The sequence below is a fragment of the Schistocerca cancellata genome, chromosome 2, assembly GCF_023864275.1.
Source record: "Schistocerca cancellata isolate TAMUIC-IGC-003103 chromosome 2, iqSchCanc2.1, whole genome shotgun sequence".
In the NCBI taxonomy this organism is placed as follows: domain Eukaryota; kingdom Metazoa; phylum Arthropoda; class Insecta; order Orthoptera; family Acrididae; genus Schistocerca; species Schistocerca cancellata.
This window is the reverse complement of record NC_064627.1, coordinates 445,514,680-445,530,707: the sequence shown is the minus strand read 5'-3', so window position 1 is coordinate 445,530,707 and position 16,028 is coordinate 445,514,680. Positions and strand designations below refer to the sequence as shown.

The window sequence follows — 16,028 nt, the reverse complement described above, 5'->3', positions numbered from 1 at the left end:
ATCTCAAGTACAAGAGTGGAAATTAAAGATTTAACTTAAAAACAATCATTTTTTAAATATGGTGTCAGTGAGGTGTCGTCCTTGGTTTTGCACACATTGTCTAAGCCTGAGATGAAATTGTCCCATGACGTTTCGTAGCATCTGTACTGGAATGTTGTTAATTTCCTGTCGAATTCGCTCCTTCAGGTCTTCTTTTGTTCTTGGTGGATTTTCCTGGAAGACTTTGCACTTGAGGTAGCCCCAAAGAAAAAAGTCTGGTGCCGTCAGATCTGGTGAATGGGCAGGCCAGGGGAAATCGCCATTCCTGCTGATTAGACGTCGTGGATATGCAAGTCTGAGCAATTCCATTGAGACATTAGCAGTATGGCTTGTTGCACCATCTTGCTGGAAGAGTGTTTCAGCATCTGGATCATGTCGATCAATTCCAGGCAGACCAAAAATGGTCAACATGTCAGCATAACGTCCAGAGTTTACCGTCACTGTGTTGCCATCTTCATCTTCAAAAAAATAGGGCCCCACGATTCCACGAGATGACATTGCGCACCAGACTGTTACTTTTTCAGAATGGGAAGGTTTTTCATGAAGTTCGTGCGGGTTATCTGAGGGCCAATGTCTGAAGTTTTGCTTATTTACGTACCCACTAAGATGAAAGTGGGCTTCATCACTCATCCATAAGTTATGCACTCTTTCTTCATTTCGTTCAATAACGTTAAGCATTGACTGGCAAAAGCGTATACGGTTATTGTAGTCATTACGTTTAAGGGCTTGCACTACCTGAATTTTGTATGGATGATAGTGAAGGTCACTCTTCAAAATCCGTCTTACTGATCGATTGCTGAGACCAAGTTCTGCGCTGTGCCGTCTCGCGGATTTTCGCGGACTTCGTCCCAACGCTTCGCGCACACGATTAATGTTCTTGGTTGTCCGGATTGTTTTTGTGCTGCCGCCTCTTTTCTTTGTTGTGCTAGCAGTAGCTTCAAAGGTTTTAACCCAAAGGAGAATGGCTTTCCTTGATGGCACGGGAGCCCGTGGCGGCAGGTTGAATTCACGACGAAAGGCGCGTTGAGCACCAACCACACTATCCGCGTTTTTGTAATATGCCTTTACGGCATATGCACGTTGCGCACTCGACCAACGCTCCATGGCTACTGAAACTTCCACCATTCTAGACGCCCAAGGTCACTTCCCCCACTCTCGCAACCCCCCTCCGCGCCCGACAACCACTATCGAAATCGTGCCGTTTCACTGCCTCACCCTGTATTACATACGTTAGACGGACTGGCGCGGCCAGATATTCCGGCATTTAGCATCCATAATTTTCACGTTATTCACCTTTGCAATTGAGAGGAGTTTCAGCGTGGATTTGACTCATCGTGAATGGCTCGCCTGGAAGGCAAGTGACGATATTTTTTTACCTGTTCGGCTCAAGTTGGAGAGTTCTCTTTGTACACGTTGATGAAATGAGGTTCTCGAACGACAAATTTAGAAATGGGCGAATAAACTAAAAACACCTGTTTAAAAATCCAGCGAGTAATGTGTAAATACCCTTTGGTTGCAATTAAATCAATGTAAACAAATAATGGCATTGGTAAGTCCCACTTAAATTCAGTATTGCATTCGAAACTTCACTAAGAAATGAAATGAATGGACCATTAAAACTTGGCAACTAGTTTTTTTGAAAGCAATGAAATAAGAAACATTCACTACAGCTTCACAATTTTCTTGAAGTAAAATACTCTAAGAGGCAGTCATACCTTGTCAAGGACATGCTTTGGATGACTAGTTCCACTGTCTTCACCAACACTGTCCCAACTGCTGCTGTCTATGCATAGGGTTTCCCCGGAGGAATGGTCATTATTCAGGGATATAACGGGAACGATCATTCGAAGCAAAAGAGTCTTGTAAAGATGGGCTCTAAAATGTATACCTGAGGAGTTATGAGCACTCGTTCAGTGGAAGCGATGTGTTCCACAGCAGCGAAGATGAGTAAGTCCTCATAACTATTAAAGTGCGCGCTTTAGAGGCCATGTTTACTGTACATTTTTTTTCACATTTTGGTCCGTACGACCACGTCGTAAAATATGGAAAGCAAAGAGCCTGCAGTAGAAGAAATTTGTTTCACAGTATCGAAAACGATAAAGGGCTCACAGTTCTCAAGGTATGCGGTTTAGAATCCATGTTCACTGGACTGATTTGCTTCCAACGATCGTTTCTGTCTTATCCCTGAATACTGACCACTCCTCCTGGGACAGCCGGAATAAATACTTCAAATTGTAGTAAGGCAGTCACCTTCATAGTCCCAAATAAGCGCCACGCTTTGTATCTCCTGTTTCAAACAGCTCTGGACCACGTAATTGCTCGCGGACAACTGTAATAATTCCAGAAGTCAACATATCGCACCCTAGCAAGAACAGTGACACAGCTCAAAAATGCAGTACTTGATAAAAATCGACCTAAATAATTCTGTAAAGCTTATACTGAAATAATAAAAGCTTCCTTTAAATTTCAAGTAAGTAGTTTTGGCAGTAAATTAGATTATAGTCTATACAGCAGTAAAATGGACATGTAAATCTGTACTCGAATGTAGGGTGTTATCAGGTAATTAATAAATCTTCGAGTTGTCACTTTCCTTGATTTTCTAATTTTTTTTTTGTTATGACCTCTCGTCTAATACTTTTGCCACTTTTTTACCCCAAATAATATATTTTTTATCTGTAATATAATACGACATCCTAACCTCCATCAGACAAAATAAAAAATGAAAAACAAATTGCAGTATACAAATACAAAATCCAGCATTGTAATTTATGAAACTTAATTTAACAAGGAACATCAGTTAGGTGCGATTCAAGGAACATAATTTACGAAAACATAGAATCGTAAGTAGGCTTATGTAATATAGGAATGCTTTCCGCCGAGAAGAGGGATTCAATATGAACATTCTCTATAGCAGAAATTTCCATTTTTTTTCTTAAGCGTTGCAACGTACGAAATTTCATAATATTTACAACAGCTGTAATGGCCAAAACTGTGTCCGTTTCTTCTAGAATGCAAGCGGAAAGAACATTTTAATGTTATATGCAGACACTATATAAACACAGACATTGTAATAATCAGTGATACTGAAAATTGCATTCAAAGTACCTACGCACGCAAAGTTTGACAACTTCGAATTTGTCACTCTCCTTGAACGACCCATGCAGAAATGTCAGTAGCAAAGCTGAAGTGATACGGTTGCTGCTGTGGCGGATCATGAAGTAGCCTACAACAAACTGACCCAAGTGCCCTGAAGTGGACAAATAACGAGATACAAATGTGAAGTTTTCGTGCACGTTGGGGCAATGTCAAAATCCCAAAAATTGCCGATTTTTGACTGTAGTCACTTTTCCTGCCGGCGTGCGATACGTTAATGTTCGTTCAAATAAAGTGGTTTCCTAAAAATGTCGAAATTGACACTCCTAAAGAGAAAAGCCATCGTGCGGAAATCAAAACGGTCCAGCAGTTTTAGGTAAACGAGAGAGCGAAATGAGTGCTATGTCGCAATGCCGCTGTCCCATTTGTGTGTGTGTGTGTGTGTGTGTGTGTGTGTGTGTGTGTGTGTGTGTGCGCTCTCTCTCTCTCTCTCTCTCTCTCTCTCTCTCTCGAAGGAAAGAAGCGATTATTGCTGATGAGGAAAAGTTCAGGCCACTGCGATTCTCTGACACAGTGCCGAGTGTGGCGATGTTCACTGACCTCTAGTGATCGCCACTGAGCGCAAAAAAGAGAGAGAGAGAGTGAACTTCACTGTCTTACGTGACAGGCTGAAGTTCATCGTGCATTCTGCTCTTGCCCCTATTTCTCTGCGTAATTTTTCTACGACTTTCTTCCCGGTTGTTTTTCCTGTTCTCTTTCCGCTTAATCGAGATCTCGCGCTGAGGCCTCTGTTTACCTCGAAGCTATGTTCGTACTTGCGTAGCACTTTCGATAGCAAATAAACCTATGCTGGAGTTGGAAATCTCTTACCCCATTTCCGAGTAACGTATGCTAGGTTCTGTCTTACAACCTGCGTAAATTTTTGTCGCTTTCTCTGGCAAACAAATGTAGAGCCAGTCCGATATTTGCTCAAATAGAGTTTGAAAAGTCACCTAGACACGATTGCGTAATTCGCTGCTCACATCCAATGACACACTTCTGTGTTGTCAGCATTACGCTGCCGGGAAGATAAAACATTCGATGCACAATCGTAGCAATGACTCATTGCAAACATTCTGTACACGCTACATTTGTTTGTTTTACCATCGTCACAGAACATTATAATCTGTCGCTAATACTTAACGTATTTTCTGTCCAAAAGTTCCTTTCCGCAGCACACTTCACGAAGTTTTCATTCCCGATTTGAGCAGGTAAATCTAAGTGCCCGCCTCGACCTTTCCGTAACTTAATATCGTGCTCTGATTCATTGCGTCAGAGGATGCATAATTTTTGGTAACATGGGTTCTAATCTGTTAGTCAAAAGATGTGGTGTCTGTGTCTGAAGTAAGAGAGAAGCACTGGCCCCAACTAGAGAGCGCAGAATCTCAGAGTGCCCACAGCATTTTGCAGACACCAAACCAAAGGAAAAACCGTAAACCTAGATCCAGTGTCCCCATTAGTATATACACCAAATTTATTCCGCAAATGACCATATGGAGGCATTCATTCGATTCACTATAACGAAGCAATTGCTTTCCTGGCATGTCCATGGCAGCAGGATATTGCCATATACGAAAGTCAAATAAGTGCAGCATTGGATTCACGTAACGTCAGATTTCGTTTAATGGCGGTAAGTTCCACATTAGTTAGCGAAGCAGCGCAGGTGCAACATGTTTCTAAGCATGATAGAAACGGCGGTGTGCGCTACTAATGTACGTGTGGCGCTTTGCGATGCTGCCCGTTGTTTTCAGTAGTCATATTTGTTTTGCCTAAAGACTGTGTAAAATAAGATCGTGTAAAATAAGCGTTGCTGCTGCGTTGTCTGGGAAGTCGCCTGTTGAAATCTAACATTTTATTCTAAAAGTAAGTGCCGTGATGATGATCATTTCGTAACGGTACGGTCTTACTCTGACGTACTGTTACGTAAGGATCATGATTTTTCAGTGGGTCCTACACTCACACAAAAACGAATAGGTGAGCTGTGTGATAACTTGAAGCCTTCCAAGATGATAATGCCCCTGCCCTTGTGAATGATTTAACGTGCGTGAAGATAAAATAACACGTCTTTCTTCGCTTCCACATTATTCATATTAGAATGTTCTAGTGCCGCTGCTGAATAGATTATGAAATCAATTACGTGTATGTGACAATATCTCACTAGCAACTCGACAGGAGTTTGCGAGAGGATGTGCCAATTCCTTCTTTGACGGTGTCAATTTTGTGGTAATATTGGAGCAGGAATTGTGAGCATTTGACATTAAAAAATTCATTCGAGGGAAAAAAGATTATGCAAATTTTTTTCCCACCTTTGTGATAATTTTCCCGTACTTATCTACTGTACCTGTTAGAATGAAAGTTTATTCATGGTCTGTGTTCACAATCAAAAATGAAAACGTCTGACCCTTTTATTTCATTATTAGCAACAGTGCACCTTACAGTACCACATGTCTTTATCTTACTACAGTGGTTCTGCAGTACAGCCAATTATCTTAAGAGATTGATAGCGTTATGGTACTTTCAGCTAATTTTAATTAAGAGTCAAGCTTTACCCAGTAAGCATAACAGAAACTTTGCTTCCAACGTAACCATCCAAGGATGGAATTTAAAGTTTGTTTAGCTCTACATGTTCAACTGAAACCTTCGTCTTCAGCTAATTTAATCAATAACCGCGCTCTTTAGTAGGACAAGCCATGAGCTCGGGAAATCTAGTTTAAATGCAGACACTTCGGCGCACTCGTCGCTCTGACTGGCTGTCGTTTTGCGACTGTAGCTCCAAACAATGATACCTCCGACTTTTCTGGAAAATTTCGCTTGAGTCGATGTTTCTTCCCCTGATCTGACCGTTCAGGTTATTTTCTCCATCCTGTGTTGTTGTTATCAGAATGGGACTGACAGTTTTGGATGCTAGAATCGGCCCACCAAAATACTAGGTGTGTGTGTGTGTGTGTGTTTGTGTGTGTGTGTGTGTTTGTGTGTGTGTGTGTGTTTGTGTGTGTGTGTGTGTTTGTGTGTGTGTGTGTGTTTGTGTGTGTTTGTGTGTGTTTGTGTGTGTGTGTTTGTGTGTGTGTGTTTGTGTGTGTTTGTGTGTGTGTTTGTGTGTTTGTGTGTGTGTTTGTGTGTTTGTTTGTGTGTGTGTTTGTTTGTGTGTGTGTGTGTTTGTTTGTGTGTGTGTGTGTTTGTTTGTGTGTGTGTGTGTTTGTTTGTGTGTGTGTGTGTTTGTTTGTGTGTGTGTGTGTGTGTGTGTGTGTGTGTGTTTATTTTTATTAAACAGAACATTTTTGTCGGTGATACATTTTCCTAGATAATCCAGAAGAAATAAACAGGGTAATAAAATGTGGGACATTGGAATTTTAGAAGGATACAAGGAACAAACACTGATAATTCTCTCCCTCCGTGTGTCCATATGTTTGTTTGCTTCCTTGTTTGTTTGTAATTAATACAAATGTACAGCTTTATCTCGATCGTGATGAAATTTTGCACACTTCATCTTCAAGACAAGAGGAAGATCAGTGGCCACATAAGATTTCGCTATATGCCTAAAACGTATATGCATGTAATTTGTAAAGGGGAAAGGTTGTTGCAAAAATTGTTGTTACCAAAAATCTCGAAAGGTTTTCGACCGATTTACTTCGAAGTTCTTGGCCGATTTACTGTAGTGGACTGACAAGACAGCCAGTCCACAGTGACGGGTAACCGAAAGGCACGCGTTTAATTCACGCAGGCTTGCTTAAGTCTGAAACAGGATACGTAATGAATGCTATAAAGAAAAGTACGTAACTGCTGGAATACTTAACTTTAATCCATCATTTGTATACAGCATTCTGGATGATACAAGTGAGACTCTCTCTAGAAATGGTTAATGGCGCCTTGCTAGGTCGTAGCCATGGACTTAGCTGAATGCTATTCTAAATATCTCTCGGCAAATGAGAGAAAGGCTTCGTCAGTGTAGTCGCTAGCAAAGTCGTCCGTACAACTGGGCCGAGTCCTAGTACGTCTCTCCAGACCTGCCGTGTGGTGGCGCTCGGTCTGCAATTACTGACAGTGGCGACACGCGGGTCCGACATGTACTAATGGACCGCGGCCGATTTAAAGCTACCACCTAGCAAGTGTGGTGTCTGGCGGTGACACCAATTTACCACAAATTTCTACACTCAGATAAGGCAATGAAGAAAACGAATGTAAAATTAAATGCCTAACGAAAGAAATATATCGTGGTAAACTGACAGTAATTCCTATCACAGCGGCAATACCCGTCTTGCACACACTATTTAAAGATATAAGAAATCCACAATTTTGTATTATATTTTACTTAAAATGAACACTTCATGGAATTTAAAAATTTTATTTTCAAAAAATAATATACGTACTTTTTTCTCAAAAACTGTTGCTATTTCTAAAAAAATTCTATGTAATCTCTTTATATATAGTAAGCGTCCCCTATGAAGTTTTTTTCAGTACATGGAACAGGAAAATTTTAATATTTTTTAATTGTAATTCTGTAAGCGTTATATAACATTTATGCAAAATTCCATGCACTTTACTCCATTTCTCAGCTAACATTCAGAGTTTCAAAATTTACTCTTGCGACAACATTTATTGGGTTTATACAAACAAGTGTACAAAATTTCATAATTCTAGCTTTCATAGATTCGGAGAAAAAGATAGCAAACTTTAAGAAACGCCATTTTTCAGGAAATGCAATTTAAAGCTCAACCCAAGGTTTTTTCTTATGTCATCTCGTCAGAACGTTCCATATTTGTACTCAGGGTCCTCTTTCTCTCCAAGGCTTCCCTTCTGGTTTCAAGTTTCTTGCCTTATTTCCTTTACCAACTCTTCAACTGACTCTTCAGCTGCAGAGAGGCACTGTAAATCTATTTTTCTCAAGATGTCTCGATTGAAATTTCATACCTTAAACCCCATTTTATGTAATAAGTTCATCCTCCATATGTTCTCATCATTAAATATAACAATCTCATCATAACTTCCAATTTTGATAAGCAGAGCAGATTAAAATACGGTTTTAGGGCATAGTTTAGAGACTCATTTGGATTCTGGGTTTTGCCGTGAATTAACTTTATTAGTTCAGTATCGCCCAGAAACGTATAAGCTGGCTTGACAAAATCCAGAATACAGTTTGGAAGCCTCCCCGTGTGAACGTAGGAGTTGTTATCCGTCTGAACTCGTAGATATTTACACCAGCTAATGTGGCCCGGATGGTGAATGAGATGTTCGTCTATTGACACCATGTGGAAATGTGAAGCTCATACTGCATTTTTCATGTCGCTTGCACTGGATAGGTTCTGGCGTAATTGAGTGATGAAAGAGTCAACACTTGCATAAATCTCCGTTTGTAACACGGGCAAAAAAAAGGAATGCTTCTTTATAAACAAAGCAGCTAGTTTTTTATTGTTTCTAAGATAAGGAACAGAGTCACAGCCGGTCTGGGTGGCTGAGCGGTTCTAGGCGCTACAGTCTGGAACCGTGCGACCGCTATGGTCGCAGATTCGAATCCTGCCTCGGGCATGGATGTGTATGATGCCCTTAGGTTAGTTAGGTTTAAGTAGTTTTAAGTTATAGGCGACTGATGACCTCAGATGTTAAGTCCCATAGTGCTTAGAGCCATTTGAAAAGAAATACGGTATTTCTTTCCCTTGCCCTTGAACTACGTAAAGTTGGTTCCATAACCAAGAATTTCACTATACACAGAATAAAACTAAACACAACAGTTATTGTTCACTCACAAATGCAGTAGCACAACTCACATTTTTCTGTTCTGCACTTCAAACAAACGGCGAGTTACGAAAGCAAACGCCACTGTGATCTGTTGGCCAAACTTGGAACTACGTGATGCGATGCCAAACTGTATCATTGAAGCATTGGGCAGCTCAAAAAAAGCCAGAAATACCTAATGATGCCATTTGGCATCGCAGACGCAGAAAGGGTTAAGCGAGCTAGTATTAAAGAGTTGCTTCAAAAAAGGGGCGTAGCACGATGGTCGCGTCACACATTAAATTATTTTTCAGGCACTTCGGATGTGATTTTACCATTGTCCATGTGTTCTACTAATAAATAAAAAATAAACGGAAAATTAACATTTTTCGTCAGTTTCATGAACGCCCCCCCCCCCCCCTCCTTTAAGTATTTGCACAATACGATTATTATCTAACATACCATTCGCTCCCATAACATAACAAAGTTGACAAGAAGTGTTAGCGGACGGAACAGGAGACAGCAGCAGCAGCTGGTGGCTGTTTTTACGTGTAGTTCCGCAGGTATGCCCGCCACGCAGGTGGCAGGGCGGCTATCAAGTCTTGCGTCCGGAGTGTTGTTTTCGCGTCGCCGTGGTTCACGGCCGCTCCGCACTGCTTGCGCAAGACTGCCACTGCCGCCGCCGCCGCCGCCTCTAGCCTTCACCTTGGCGCTCCGTCTCCGTCTGGCCGCCGTCGCGGCTGTTCCGTACCCACCCACCTGTCTGCCCTCGCTCCTGCTTGCGACAGCAGCTAACGAAATCCTCTTGTTTTACAGGACGCGAGCCACACAACTGGCGCCAGTACCTAACAACCACGGCCGGAGCGACATCATCCTGCACTAGCGTGAGTACCGCAGCTCTCCACTCCTCTGTTACCACGTCCCGATACTCTGACTGGCTCGTCTTTTCCCACTGTGCAGCTGACTGAGCTCGTGTATCGTTATGTTCTGTGTTACAAGTGCCATTAAATGTAGAAAGACCATCAAAAAACTACACAGTAATATTAAGTCGGGCTCTGCAGCGTCTTCTAGACCTAAAGAAAAGTTAAAGCCTTTTGTCTCAAAAGTGAAATTCATCAGTTTAATAAGAGACAGTTGATTTCTTGTCCAACCATTCATTCCAGCTCCTGCCTTTGCACGATAGAAATACCACGGCTCTTCCAAACCTTCGTCAGTGAGCAGGCCAGACGAGTCCGTCTCCTCCGACACATCATTATTGTTTCCAGAATGAATTTTCAATCTGCAGAGGGATGTGCGGTGATCTGAGCGTTAAAACTGACCGGGGCTCGAACCTGGTACCTTTCCATCCCGCGAGTCAACACTCAAGCCACTGACGAGAACAAAGCAAGCGTCATAACACGGTTTTCCCGATACTCTCCTCAGTGGAAGAGGGGCCAAAATATGCGAACACGGGTCTCAGCTTATCCGTAGATACTCGACCGTTCCTGAGGACACTGCAAAGTTTTCGACGTACCTTAAATGCCTTTTAGCGAGCGATAATCTCGGTCCAGGTGGTGGTTCACTGGCTAGCGTCGTGACGTCTAACTTTTGCGCCCCGTGTTCGAAAACCGATCAATGTTCTGTTTTTTGTTTATCTGCCCATGTCGTTAGAAGGTTAGTACTGGAATATTTCTTACCAAGTTAGGAGATAAATGGGCATTATATTAATTGTAAAATTACATCTTGCTTTCAGAAAAAAGTGTCATACAATTATCATGCAATATAAACGTGTGTGTATGGTATTTTTCAGAGGTTACAATCTTTTAAAATTATCATATATACTTTTATTGTGAAACCCAGTTGTAATTTTGCAATTAACATAATGTCCTTTTGCAATTAACATAATGTCCTTGTATGCCCTAGCGTGATAAGAAGCATTCATATAGTAATCTGTTACGGACATAGGTGGTGGTGGGTTGGTGGTGGTGTCGCATACTCCGTGACAGAGCGTAGGAGAACGATGCGGGAGACCGGCACCGCCGTACTAGGCAAGGTCCTAACGGAGGTGGTTTAACATTGCCTTCCTCCGACCGTAATGGGGATGAATGGATGATGATGATGATGATGATGATGATGATGATGATGATGATGAAGACGACACAACATCCAGTCATCTCGAGGCAGGTGAAAATCCCTGACCCCGCCGGGAATCGAACCCGGGACCCCATGCTCGGAAAGCGAGAACGCTAACGCGAGACCACGAGCTGCGGACAACGGACATATGTAGAAATAAATAAATAAAAACAATAATCGTGTTTCTAACACGGGGCACGAAAGTTAGAAGTCGTGATGGTAGCCACTTGCCACCATTTCGGCTGACGTCATCGAGCGTAAAAGGCATAGAAATTACGTCGAAACCCTAGACCGTTTTTTCCTCAGATACGGTCGAGTGTCTATGGATAAGTCGAGACAAGTGTTCACTTATTTTGACTAATCTTCCATTGAGCAAAGGTTCTGGAAACTGGGTTACGGCACGTGCCATGTTTGGCTCGTTAGCCACCCAAGCGCGGCTCACGACTCGCTCTCACTGCTTCACTACCGCCAGTACCTCATCTCCTACTTCCCAACTTCATAGACGTTCTTCTGCACACGCAGCAGCAGAGTGAAAAATCACTCTGGAAACAATCGTCCAAGATGCGGCTATGTCGTGTCTCCACAGTATCCTTTCTTCCAGGAGTGTTAGTGGCGCAAGATATGGAGGAGAACTAGCCTGAAGTTTGGAAGGTAGGAGATGAGGTAGTGGCGGCAGTAAGGCTGTGAAGGCGGGTCGTGGGTTGTGCTCAGATAGTTTGATCGGTAGAGCGCTTGCCCGCGAAAGGGAAAGATTCCAGATTCGAGTCCCAGCACGACACCCAGTTTCAATCTGCCAGGAAAACTCGTATCATCACTGACTTACGAACTTCTTTGTAAAAGCTTTGTTGCTGTTCAGCTTATGCTGCATATGCTTAGCTTAACATAACATATAAATAAGTACAACCAATGAAATTAGATCTTCTCAGCTTTAACTTCCACGGGTGGTAATAAATATTACTTAAAGCTTTTTATTTCTTTATCCATACTGCTGTATTTATGGTTTCCAAGTTTGACTGCAGTCAATTTCGAAAGCACAAGGCTCTATCAGGAATCGATTCACGGTTCATCCACAAAAATATCACTAGAACTTGAGGAAACTGAATATCCGTGTATCAACTTGTACGAAACCAACTGAATTAAAAGGCCCAACTAAAAGTAGCCTTTTTGCTTCTATTGAAATTAAATTGGAAAATATTGAATACAACTGGTTTGACGTAGAAATAAGAAGGGAATAAACAGGACTTAGTTTGCGCCGTAGAACTTTTCGTAGCTGACGTCCTCAACATCTTACACCACAGTCAATGTTAGTACTTCGACCACAGACGATTTTTACACTTTAATGCACACTTACCAAGATTTGTGTAAATGGATCTCTCAGTCCTCAAGAGATTGTTAGACTTAATGGCAAAGTGTAATGAACTAAATTACTTGCCCATTCTTAAAGTGCCCTTGCGCACAGCAAAGGCAAATACTCTTATAGGGCAACGAGTTACATAAAACATATGTAGCGACCATGTTTATTACAATTTAGGCAAGATCACTTATAAGTTGAATGGTATGAAATTTTCACTACACAAGATGTGAACAAATGGGAATTTTGAAAAAAAAAAATTCATATCTGTGCTGCATATTTACAGTTCTCGGGCCTCTTCGAAAGACCGCATGTTCAGTTTGCGCGATAAGAGAAAAAAAGATATTGAAAATTAGTAACAAAATCTCGCCAAAGCCAGACCTGTGTCACGTCGAAATGTTTCTATCCCACAAAGAGGTGAAAACTGGAACTAGCAGTACAATGATTATCAAAATAAAAGTGTGGACTGATATTGTAATAAACTATTTGAACACATTTTGGATAAAAGTTAGTTCAGTATATCAGAAATTAAGAGCTACAGAGAACGATGATTACATGAGGCGATCAGCATAGTAAAAGACAAAAGCGAACTGCTGGGCATCTCTTAGCTGCTTTTGAAAAAAACTGAAGACCGCACCCTCGTTTATTTGTACGTATAGTATAGATATTGACATATGGTCTCTTTGATCCTCAATCAAAATACACGTTTCTTTACACAAGCATACATAAAAATTTACAACCAAAAAATAATTTTTGGTGAAGGGGTCCTAAGCTTCTTCCTTGAAATACTCAACAGCGCCAAAGTATTGTGCATATTACGATATTACGTAAGTGATTTGAAGATAAAAAGAAACAGGGAAGTGTTTCAAGCTCTCGATGTTTTAGATATCCATTCTAAAGCTTTTCTTTCAAATTGCTGTACATTTTAAGCCATCGATGTGGATGGTATTTATTTTATACTAACTAAAGATATTATTGCGCTGTAATACGGTAGCCGCGGCGTAATCCGGCTGTACAGACGTTGCGGAGGGATTCTATCGTACAACGAAAACTGGGAAGCGTTTTGTGGAATAACTGGAACGGCGCGCCGAGTTCTCCTTTCAGTGCTCCCCGGCTGACAAGCAGAAACTTCTGTCCCGCGGGAGAGATTACATCTGAGCCGCGGACAGCCCGCTTGAAGGTGAGTGGCTGGGGGGGGGGGGGGGGGGGGGTTCCGCACACGTGCTGGAACTGTCGCCGGCTACCGCCTCTCCATACTACAAGAAACAGTCAAGCGTTCAGAAAGTACGTGGTGCAGGCTAAGTCTAAATCGTCATAGTTGGCACTGACAGTCGCACAGTCGAGTGCTAAGTTAAAAGACTAATAACATGTTCTCCAATTAAAAATGCGGAGTTGTAATACGCTGCTAAATTTCTTTCGCGCTCAAAGCACTTTTCGAATCGAATGAATCGAAGTATTCATTATTAGGGCTCTGCGTAGATGCAGATAATCGCAGTAGAATTAACTAAATGGATAAAAGACTATTTCCTCTTCCTTTCCCGTTTCTCTACGGGTTCGGCATTTTTATTAAGGGTTGAGGGAATCTTGTGAGAACTGGAGGCCTGATCCCCTTCCTGACATCACACTCCTATGTTGGCACAGTGTGTTGTAAAGTATTCATGAGGATACGTCAAGTATAATGCCCTAAAGATGCAAATTATTACCCTCAAATATTACAAAGTGGATTCCTGAATATAATTCTTCCCACGGGAAAGATATACCAGCATTAACAAACATGGTGAACTTCAGTCCGTGCTCAGTATCTTCAGCGTAACTGGAGGCAAATTGCTCATCTGTCGTCCTGTAAAATGTAGCTGTCGTCAAAATTAATTTCTTCCCAGCTGGCCGCAGGCTCTGACGTGCATGCAGTAAACAGTGCATAACGAAGTAGCAAATTTCAGTGCTATTGAAACTGAAATTTCGTAATACTGGGATGCCACTGGATTTTATGTTCATAGAAAGAAAAAAAATTAAGGTAAAGATTCTGAGATCAACTCTGACTATTTATGGCAAAGCTTTCGGAAGACTATCATTTCTAGAGGGCCGCAAAAGACACTATAAAAATCTCCACACGGGCTTAGAATTCACACAGTATTAACACAAGCTGGCACAAGAACACCATCCGAGGCAGCTCTAACAAATTATTACGTCTTAACGCGAGATTACGTTTTACAGGTGGATTCACGTATTGCCTTCTTCGAAAATGCTCGTAGACTTGTAATGAGCTATCGTTTTTCGGTGTTATGATCCGTACTGCGTCTAGGGAAATTCCTAGGTTTATATTTCTAATATACTTGAAATCTGTTGGACTATGAATCCTAACATTATTCCAGCTTTACCTAAGTTTCTGAAGACTTTTTAATCCTCATGTAATGTTCGATTAGTGTAAGCGCAGATAACAGAAAGCGAGTAAATGCTGCTGATTCCAGGAAAACAGCGAATCGGTGGTGATGTACGAGATTAAAATATCTGAATCTCTGCAACTAAGAGCTGTTCTCACGGGCTACTAAATGGTAGATAAGTGTAATAAAGAGACAGTGGCGACACCCAACACAACAAAACACTCACATTTCCTACATAATAGACGACAACTCCAAACTCCACCACTTAAGTGACGAAAGGTGTGGATGTTGTTATGCGTCTGATAATAAATCATCGTACGTCACACGAAACAAGAGTGTGCCCATCACGTCAACATTACTACTGGTTTCAGGCAGGATATATACTAAAATATGTGATCTTCAGTCGTTCTAGTGATAGTGCGTTATGCCTTTGTTGCGTGATGTCGTGTGTATTTAAAAGCTTACAAGTCGTGAAACTACGTAAAATTAACTTCCTGACGACAGACAACTCTTTTAATCTGAATCTTTGTCTATCTCGGTATAGTCGAAAATATTTATTTCAACTACTCTTATTCCATTTCATTTTATGTCATTCACCCGTAACTACCTTCTCACTTTTTTTATTATCGTTGCTAGTAAAATGATGTAGTCATAAAAATCTAACTAAAACCCCGTGTTCTTAATTAGTTGCATAATTATTTATTAATTACGTAACGAGTCACATCATCATCATCATCATTTAAGACTGATTATGCCTTTCAGCGTTCAGTCTGGAGCATAGCCCCCCTTATACAGTTCCTCCATGATCCCCTATTCAGTGCTAACATTGGTGCCTCTTCTGATGTTAAACCTATTACTTCAAAATCATTCTTAACCGAATCCAGGTACCTTCTCCTCGGTCTGCCCCGACTCCTCCTACCCTCTACTGCTGAATCCATGAGTCTCTTGGGTAACCTTGCTTCTCCCATGCGTGTAACATGACCCCACCATCTAAGCCTGTTCGCCCTGACTGCTACATCTATAGAGTTCATTCCCAGTTTTTCTTTGATTTCCTCATTGTGGACACCCTCCTGCCATTGTACCCATCTACTAGTACCTGCAATCATCCTAGCTACTTTCATATCCGTAACCTCAACCTTGTTGATAAGGTAACCTGAATCCACCCAGCTTTCGCTCCCATACAACAAAGTTGGTCGAAAGATCGAACGGTGCACAGATAACTTAGTCTTGGTACTGACTTCCTTCTTGCAGAAGAGAGTAGATCGTAGCTGAGCGCTCACTGCATTAGCTTTGCTACACCTCGC

At 41.6% G+C, this 16,028-nt stretch overlaps 1 protein-coding gene across 1 annotated transcript in view; it reads left to right on the top strand.

Annotated features, from left to right (window-relative positions):
- Positions 1–16,028, top strand: part of LOC126161926 (protein FAM43A) — a 624,760-nt gene that overhangs the window by 109,670 nt on the left and 499,062 nt on the right. Inside the window, exon 2 of the mRNA XM_049918099.1 lies at positions 9,697–9,764. The gene's annotated coding sequence lies outside the window, so the exon portion shown is untranslated. The remainder of the gene's footprint in view (positions 1–9,696; positions 9,765–16,028) is intronic.